An 8874-nucleotide genomic window follows, 5' to 3' on the forward strand; every position below is an offset into this window, starting at 1 on the left:
AAGGAACGTGGCCATGATTCCTGGACTGGTGGCCGTCATCATCTTTGAACCTCTGCATCCACTGATGTCGGGACTTCTTGTTCTTTGATGAAAACAGCCCACATGTGGTTCCAATGACTATAGTTGGGGTTTCTGTCCCATGCCGCTATTGCTAACTGATGCATGGCTACTGGCTGAAGGACCTGGGGAGATTTATAATCAATATTGCCAGCCCTTCTCAATACTCTAAAGACTAGAAAGACACCAAATAGCTCAGGCTGTGTGTGACCTTTGTGTGACTTCTTACAGTATTTTGATGTTCATTTACCAATCTAAAAAGCTTTGGCACTGCCAAGGATGCCAAATTGTGGTGGTGCACACCTGAGGTCCTAGCGCTTGGGAAGCAGAGGTGAAAAGATCCAAAATTCAAGTCCATCCTTGGTTACCTAGAGAGCTAGAGATCAATTTGAGCTACATGAGATCCTGTTTAAAAAAAAAAAAAGAAAAAAAAAACAGCAAAAAGAAAATTAGGTCCCTCCTCATGGGTAGTAAAAATATAAGGTGTATTTTGGGATATTGGCAATTTCTTGCAAAAGCAAATCAGTCCTTTCTGTGTAACCTAGTGATCATTTACTTTGGAAAATTAATCCCAGAGAAATGAAAACCTATGTTCATAGATACACAAAATAAATCTGCCCATGAATATTCATCGTACCTCTGTCTGTAATAGTGAAAACCCAAGGCCAATCCAAGTGTCTGTCAGAGTACTAACAAATAGCTAAGTGAACCTTGGCTTCACACAGTGAGACATATGAGCCAGCAATAAAAAAAAAGAATGAAGATGAAATTAACTATGAATACAAAAACAGATCAGGTGGACCTCTCTGTGTCATGTTTACAGAGAAGCGTCAACCTCGAGGTTCACAAACTCATGTAGGCCATTCTTGGCTGCTGCAACAGAACTCCACAGGCAGGGGAACTCATAAACAAAAGAAGTTAATTCCTCGAAGTGCTTGTGACTGGGAAGTCGGGGCATCAGCTTCTCGTGAAGGACTTCTGGTGTCATTTGATGACCCAGGAGATGACAAGGGAGCAGCCGGGGAGCAGCCCGGGTCTCGCCAGTCTTGACATTTGGGAGGCGCAGCTTGGAGAAAGCATCAGAGAGAGCAAGCAGACTTGTTAAAAACACAGGCCTGTTTTCTTCACCTTTTCACCTGGAAGGCTGGAGTGGATGTTGTCTAACAACCTGGTGATCTTCTTGCTATTCTCGGGAGCCAGCCTTCCTGTACACCCCACCCCCAACCAACCACACACACACACCAACATCTTGAGCCTTGTTTAGGCCCCAATCCTGAGCTTAGTCTCTCAGTGAAGAGAACCCCTCCTTATAAAAAGGTCCCATCAACAGAATGGGACCAATAGAATCTATCCTTATGCTTGTCACAAACTCTTCCTCCTCAGACCCTGACCCCACCATGGCTTATCAGTCAATAGAATTGGTTCTTATGGTAAAGGTCATAGACGCTTTGCTACTTTGTAAGGGAGTTTCAGTGTAGTTATGTCTGAAGGTCTGTTGTGATCATTGTCATGTGGAGACTTTTCCTAAAGTTTTACTGTGTTTAAGTGTGTAAGAACAATAAGACATGAGGTCAGACTCTGGGAGTTCCGGCCTGGTGCCTGTTAAAGCGGTTCTGACTCCAGGTTCATCCCTTACCTTGCATGGCAGATCTTTTCTGTTAAATCTCAAATGGCTGACTGAGGAGCCTATTTAACATATCAAAGAGGACTCTGGTCACCAGTCTCCCCCAGTCCCTACCTGTTACAGAGTCCTGGCTGGTCCAGCACTTTTCATCCCTCCACTACCCTCAAACTCTCCAGCACAGTCCATGGGCTGAGTTTCCCTCCCCTAGCCTCTGATCCCTGTATAACCTCAGCCATTTTGGCTACCAGTCACTTGGTGCTTTTGGCCTCTTGGTCTCTGGGTTCCCGGGTATTCTCTTTGCTCTCTCTCTCTCTCTTCTCTTCCTCTCTTGCCCTCCCTACCCCCTCCTCTCATGGCCTGGTTTAGCATGGACCCTTCCAGATGCCTCTGACTATTTCTCCCTCATATCTACAATAAACCTTCTCCACCATACTAAGGAGCTTCACATCCTCTTTTATTTCCTCCAGTTTCTCTGACAGCCATGATGCTTGCAGGGTCCCAGATGTTGACATGAGGGCTTGCCTTTATAGTCTCATCTGCCCCTTACAGTGGCCCCACCTCCAAATACTAACAGCATATGAATTCCAGCATTAGTTTAACACAGTGGTTCTCAAACTGCGGGTCGTGACTCCTTTGACAAACCTCTATCTCCAAAAATATTTACACTATGATTCACAGCATAGCAAAATTACAGCTATAAAGTAGCAATGAAAATACTTTTTATGGTTGGGAGTCACCACAACATGAAGAATTGTGTTAAACTGTTGCAGCATTAGGAAGGTTGAGGACCACTTGCCTAATACATCAAAAAGATCATCCACCATGATCAAGTAGGTTTCATCCCAGAGATGCAGAGATGGCCCAACATATGTAAATCAATGAATGTAATCCACCATATAAACAAACTGAAAGACAAAAACCACATGACCATCTCATTAAATTCAGAAAGGGCCTTTGACAAAATCCAATACCTCTTTATTGTACACTGTATAAAAATGTATTGCTGCTGTGACTGTAATAAAAAGCTGAGTGGCCAATAGCTAAGCAGGAGGTATAAGGCGGGACTTCCAGGCAGAGAGAGAGGAAGTAGAAGATAATCAAGGTGCAAGGAGATGCCAATGAAACATGGAGGAGTTGGACATACAGGAGGAAAGAAAGGTAAAATGCCACATGGTAAAGCAGAGATTAATAGAAGCAAGTTAATTTAAGTTATAAGAGCTAGTGAGACAAGCCTAAGCGAAGGCCAAGCTTTCATAATTAATAATAAGTCTCCATGTCATTATTTGTGAACTGGTGGCCCAAAGGAAAGTCCAACTATACCAGAGAGACTAGAATACAAGGGTCATATCTCAAAATAATAGCAAGCTCATAGCCAACATCAACTTTAAATGGGCAAAATCTCAAACAAATTTCACTAAAATCAGGAATAAGATAAGATTGTCTACTCTCTGCATACCTATTCAATATAGCACTTGAAGTCTTACCTAAAGCAATAAGACAGTTGAAGGAGATTAAAGGGATACAAATATAAAGGGAAAAAGTTGAAGTTATCTTTATTTGCAGATGATATGGTTGTATATACAAATGACCCTTTAAAAGCCCACTAGGCAACTCCTACAGCTGATAAACACTTTCAACAAAGTAGCAGGGTACAAAATTAATACCCAAATATTTGTAGCCTTCCTATATACAAATCACACAGGGATCAAGGAAGAAATCAGAGAAACAATACCATTCACAATAGCCAAAAGAACAACAAAATAAAAAATTGTTATTGATACTAACAAAGCTAGTGAAACATTTGTATGATAACAACTTTGAGACATTGAAGAAAGAAATTGAAGAAGATATCAGAAAATGAAGAGATCTCCCACACTCATGGATCAGTAGCATTAATATAGTGAAAATGGCCATCCTACCAAGATCAATCTACAGATTCAATGCAGTCTCCAACACAATTCTTCACAGACCTTCAAAGGACAATTTTCAGCGACATATGGGGACACAACAAACTCAGGAGAGTAAAAAGCATCCTGAATACTAAAAGAACTTCTAGAGACATCACCAATCCCATCTCAAATTGTGCGACAGAGATATAGTAATATAAACAGCACAGTATTGGAACAAAAATAGACACATTGATCCATAGAATCAAATGGATGACCCAGACATAAATCCACGTGCCTATGGACACCTGATGTTTTATTAAAAAGCCAGAAATATACACTGGAAAAAAGACAGACTCTTCAACAAATGGTGTTTGTCAATCTGGGTAGCTGCAGGTAGAAGAATGCAAATAGATCCATACTTATCACCCTGTGCAAACTCAACTCCACGTGGATCTAAGACTTTAAAGCCAGATACACTGAATCTGATAGAAGAGAAAATGGAGAAGAGTATTGAACTTATTAGCACAGGAAAAGGCTTTCTGAACAGAAGACCAATAGCACAGGCACCAAGATCAACAATTAACAAATGGGACCTCACGAAACTGGAAACCTTCTGTGTGACAAAGGACATCATTACTCAAAGTGACAGGTTACAGAGTGAGAAGAGAATTTTACCAAACACACAACTGAAAGAGCACTAATACACAAAACATATAAAGAACTAAAAAAATAAATAAATAAACTAGACATCAAGAGAAAAATGACCCAGTTTTAAAAATGAGATGCCAATACAAACAGAATTCTCAAAAGAGGAAATGAATGGCTGAGAACTTAAAGACATGTTCAACATCCTTAGTCATCAGGGAAATGCAAACTAAAACTGCTTTGAGATTCCATCTTACACTTGTCAGATGGCTAAGATCAATACAACACGTGACAGCTCATGCTGGTGAGGATGTGGAGTAAGAGGAACACTCATCCACTGCTGGTGTTGTATAGCCACTACGGAAATCAATGTGGCAGTTCCTCAGGATGGTGGGAATCAATATACCTCAAGATTCAGCTATACCACTCTTGGGCATGAGCTTAAAGGATGCTTCATCGTACTAAAGAGACACTTTGCTCAACCATGTTCATTGCTGCTCTGTTCATAATAGCCAGAAATGGGAAACAGCCTAGATGTCCACCGATGGATAAGTGGATAGAGAAAATGTGGTACATACACAATGGAATATTACTCAGTCATTAAAAATGAGATTCACAGGTAAATGGATGAAGCTAGAAAAAAAAATCATCCTGGGTGAGGTAATCTAGACCCAGAAAGACAAATATGAATGTATTTGCTTATATGTGGATATTAACTGTTAAGTCTTTGATAAGCACATTACAATCCATTCAACCACAGAAGTTCAATATAGATGTATAGAGTAACTATACATCAGTATATATATGAAGGAGAGCTAAATGGAATTGTCAAATATGGGGGAAACAGAATCCCAACTGGACAATTTCTCCACTGAATGAAGCTCCCAGTACTGGGAATAAGTTACATCTAATAAAGTTGTTGCCTAAAGGAGCCTCATGGGAACCCCCAAGTAACCTAGGCTATTGCCAAGGCTATTGGTTGTTCTCCAGAAACTGATGGTAAGGCCCCATTGCTGAAGACAACACTTACACCACTTATTAAACACAGAAAAGTGTGGGGGCCCACAGAGACTCCATAGTGTGGCCTTACTCCATCTTGACTCAAGGTCAGAGAGTCCAAGCTTGTTTTGCCCCGCAAGGCTGCATAATAGGATGTTTTGGCCAAAGGCATGGTTACCAGGTGTCTTATACTTCAAGGCCTAATTACAGGATGCTTTGCCATAAGGCATGGCTACTAGATGTTTTGAGAATTAAGGAAGTGTTTACACTTGTCTGTACTTTGTACCTTGAACCATAGTGTCCTTGAGATGGGAGGGTCTTTTGCCTCTCCCCTTGCTGGTGTATAAAAAGTCCATGAGGAGGAAACTCAGGGCGACGATGGTATTGAGCCAGAGCCCTCCCAATGCTATTCTGTGTCTCTCTTTTTCTTATACATCGCCTACATCTCTATTTTTCATATCTATTATTTCTTAATTCTTACTCCTCCATTCAAGGACCGTCCAATCGTCGGGTGGGACTAGCAGAGAAGTTGAGCTGGTGCCGACCTAGAGCCTTCACCCCTACAGGCTAGTGTTCTTGGTACCAGAAGGTACTCTGCATACTCCCACAGGAAAAAAAAAAGTAAACACCAGCTCAGCCACAAAACCTTCAGTTTACAACAGTGTCCTGCTTGCAAGGTGCACTAATGCACTAATGGTACGCAGCTTATGGGAGTAACCAACCAATATCTCATTGGATGTAAAGCCACTTTATGGGAGGGAACCCATCTCTAATTCTGCTTGGGTGGACAAGAACCTGAGACCACATACGCCAGGGCCTGAGGGGGAAATCAAATACTACTGATCTGCTAAAGGAACACAGCAATAAAATGACTCCTGATGACATTGTCCTCTACTCATAGATCAGTGCCTTGCTCAGTCATCATTAAAAAAGCTTCCTCCTACAGCAAGTGGAAACAAATACCCCACAGCCAGATAATATGCGGAGAGTGAGAAATTCTGGGACACTCAGTCCTAAAAGGGATGTCTCCATCAAATCCCTCCTCCTGAGGAAGAAGAGGTAGAAAGAGTGTGAGAGCAGCGGGGGGGGGGGGGGGGGGGGGGGGGGCTTCTAAACACAGCAGGACCAAGGTGTATAAGAACTCAGAGACTGTGGCAGCATGCACATAGTCTGTACCAGACAGGGGCCCAGAGCTGAGAGTAGAGGTGGACACAAGCCCACTCTAACCAGAAGTCATCTCCAACTGTTAACCACTCACAAATGGAAAATTCATTTTCTCCAACAGAGTCTCACTGGAGATACAAACCATTCTTTTTTTGTTTTGTTTTTTGTTTTTTTCGAGACAGGGTTTCTCTGTGTAGTTTTGCGCCTTTCCTGGATCTCACTCTGTAGACCAGGCTGGCCTCAAACTCACAAAGATCCACCTGCCTCTGCCTCCCACGTGCTGGGATTAAAGGTGTGCGTCACCACCGCTCGGCGGAGATACAAACCATTCTTAAGGGCAGGTCCCATGCCCAGCAGTAGATGGCCAACACAAAATGAACTCAATGGCTTCTTTGGAGGTTCTTTGTCTCACAACGTTGTGTCAAGACTCTTTTTTTCCCCTTACAAGTCCTTTGAGTATGTGTTAGAGCTTCTGGTTTTGTGTTTTTATGGGTGTCCTGTGTTTGTGAATGTGTGTGCCTCTGCGTCTAGATATGTTTCTTGTGTTTTTCTTTAGCTCTTTTTCTTCTGTTTGTTTGTTTTGCTCTACCCATTTGTCTGGTTTTGTTTAGTTTAACTTAATTTAGTTTAATTTTGCTATTGTTTTTTATATGCCTGTTTGTTTCCTAAAGAGAGAAAGAAAGCATGTGGGTTCAGATGGGAGAGGGGGAGGAGCTGGGAGGAGCCGGAGGAGGGGAAACTATAATCAGAACATACTGTATGGAAAAAAAAATCTGCTTTCAATAAAAAAAAAAAATGTTTAAAAAAGTTTCTAGTACAAAAACTTTTGGGGAAAACACCCTCAAACTACAACATACACTGTATGATTCCATTTACCTAACGTCCTTGAAATTTCAAAAGTGTGGAAATGGTCTCAGAAAATAAAATACAGAAAACCCAATAAAGCCAAGCACACTGGTATACACTATACATCTCAGCAAGAGACTCAGAACCTCAAGTCCAGGCTCAACTACTTGAGGACTTGCCTCAAAATACAGAAAAATCTGGAGGTAGAGAACTGATTAGTGGTGGCTGGGGTTTAGGGACAGGGAAGGAATAATGTGAGTAGAACGTGACAGAGCCAGGGAGGATTTCGTGTCAATGGTACTATTCTGAACATTAGTTGAGGTGGTGGTAATTGATCTGAGTGGGGTCACTGTGTCTAGAAGTAGGTCAGGAGATGTAGCTCGGCAGAAGAGCGTTTACTGAGCATGCCTGAGGCCCCAGGTTCAACCTCTAACCTACCATAAAAAAGACTCACAGAACTATAAACACAGATCCACAAATGAGTGGGTAGAAAAACTAGTAACACTGACTGAGTCTCTCTAGTCTAGTTAACATCGCTAGCCTAGGACAATGTGCTGGCTTATTATATTGTGCTCCCGGCTAATTATATTGTGCTATGGTTATAGAAGAGGCTCAATTGGAGGACAACAGAAGGGTACACACAGAACTTTCTGTGAGACTGTCATTGCTTCACAAGAAAGGGTTTTGTTGTGTCTTTAGACTCAGCCTTAATGATCTAACAAAGTAACAACCAACAATCCAGCCTTACTTGTCTGACTGGAATCTCCATTCATTATTTTAAAACTTTCTCACACAGATAGGTGCTGGTGTTAGAGATTGGGATATCACCACAATGAGCAAGGACGCAGCCATTGAGCTCCAACCTAAGGTGTTGAACCTAAAGTCTGATGTTCAAATTAATGGAACTTAACAAGAAGGGGGGGGGGATTGAAGGAGGGAAGGAAAGAAGAAAGAAAGGAAGAAACGAAGGAAGAAAGGAAGGAAGGAAGGAAAAGGAAAGAAAGAGAGAGAGAGAGAAAGAAGGAAGGAAGGAAGGAAGGAAGGAAGGAAGGAAGGAAGGAAGGAAGGAAGGAAGGAAGGAAGGAAGGAAGGGCTGTTTGCATAAATGTATAGTCATCCTTTGGACTTAGAAATGAATGATCAGGATACAAAATATTTTCATAAATGTTTAGTTAGGAAATTGTTCTAAAGAGTCTGATTCAAGCATTGATCATTGTTGAATTAACAAAACGTACAGAAATATGATACAGATATAAAATTTTAAGTCACCAATGCAGTTCATGGAAAGTCCATATTCAATTGTATTTTTTTATGTTTGTTTGTTTGCTTGTTTTTGGTTTAGGGATAAGATGTCTTTAGGTAGCCCAGGCTGGTCTTGAACATGAGCTCTGCCTGCTTCTGCCTTCTGTGTTAGGATCACAATCTTTTGCTACCACATCCATCTCTCTCCCGGTTACTTTTCATAGACCAAAGACAGACTCTGTCAGTCACCACATAAGTGGTCATTGGTCAAAAAGATGAAATTAACAAGTCAGGACTATTAAAGAGGCTACACAAACACAGCCTGCATTTTCCTGGGAAGACAGAATTGCACATATTTCAAGGTGAGCAGGAAATGGCCATGAAGTTCTTACGCTCACTCTTTTGCAG

This window comes from Peromyscus maniculatus, chromosome 17 (genome assembly GCF_049852395.1).
Source record: "Peromyscus maniculatus bairdii isolate BWxNUB_F1_BW_parent chromosome 17, HU_Pman_BW_mat_3.1, whole genome shotgun sequence".
In the NCBI taxonomy this organism is placed as follows: Eukaryota; Metazoa; Chordata; class Mammalia; order Rodentia; family Cricetidae; genus Peromyscus; species Peromyscus maniculatus.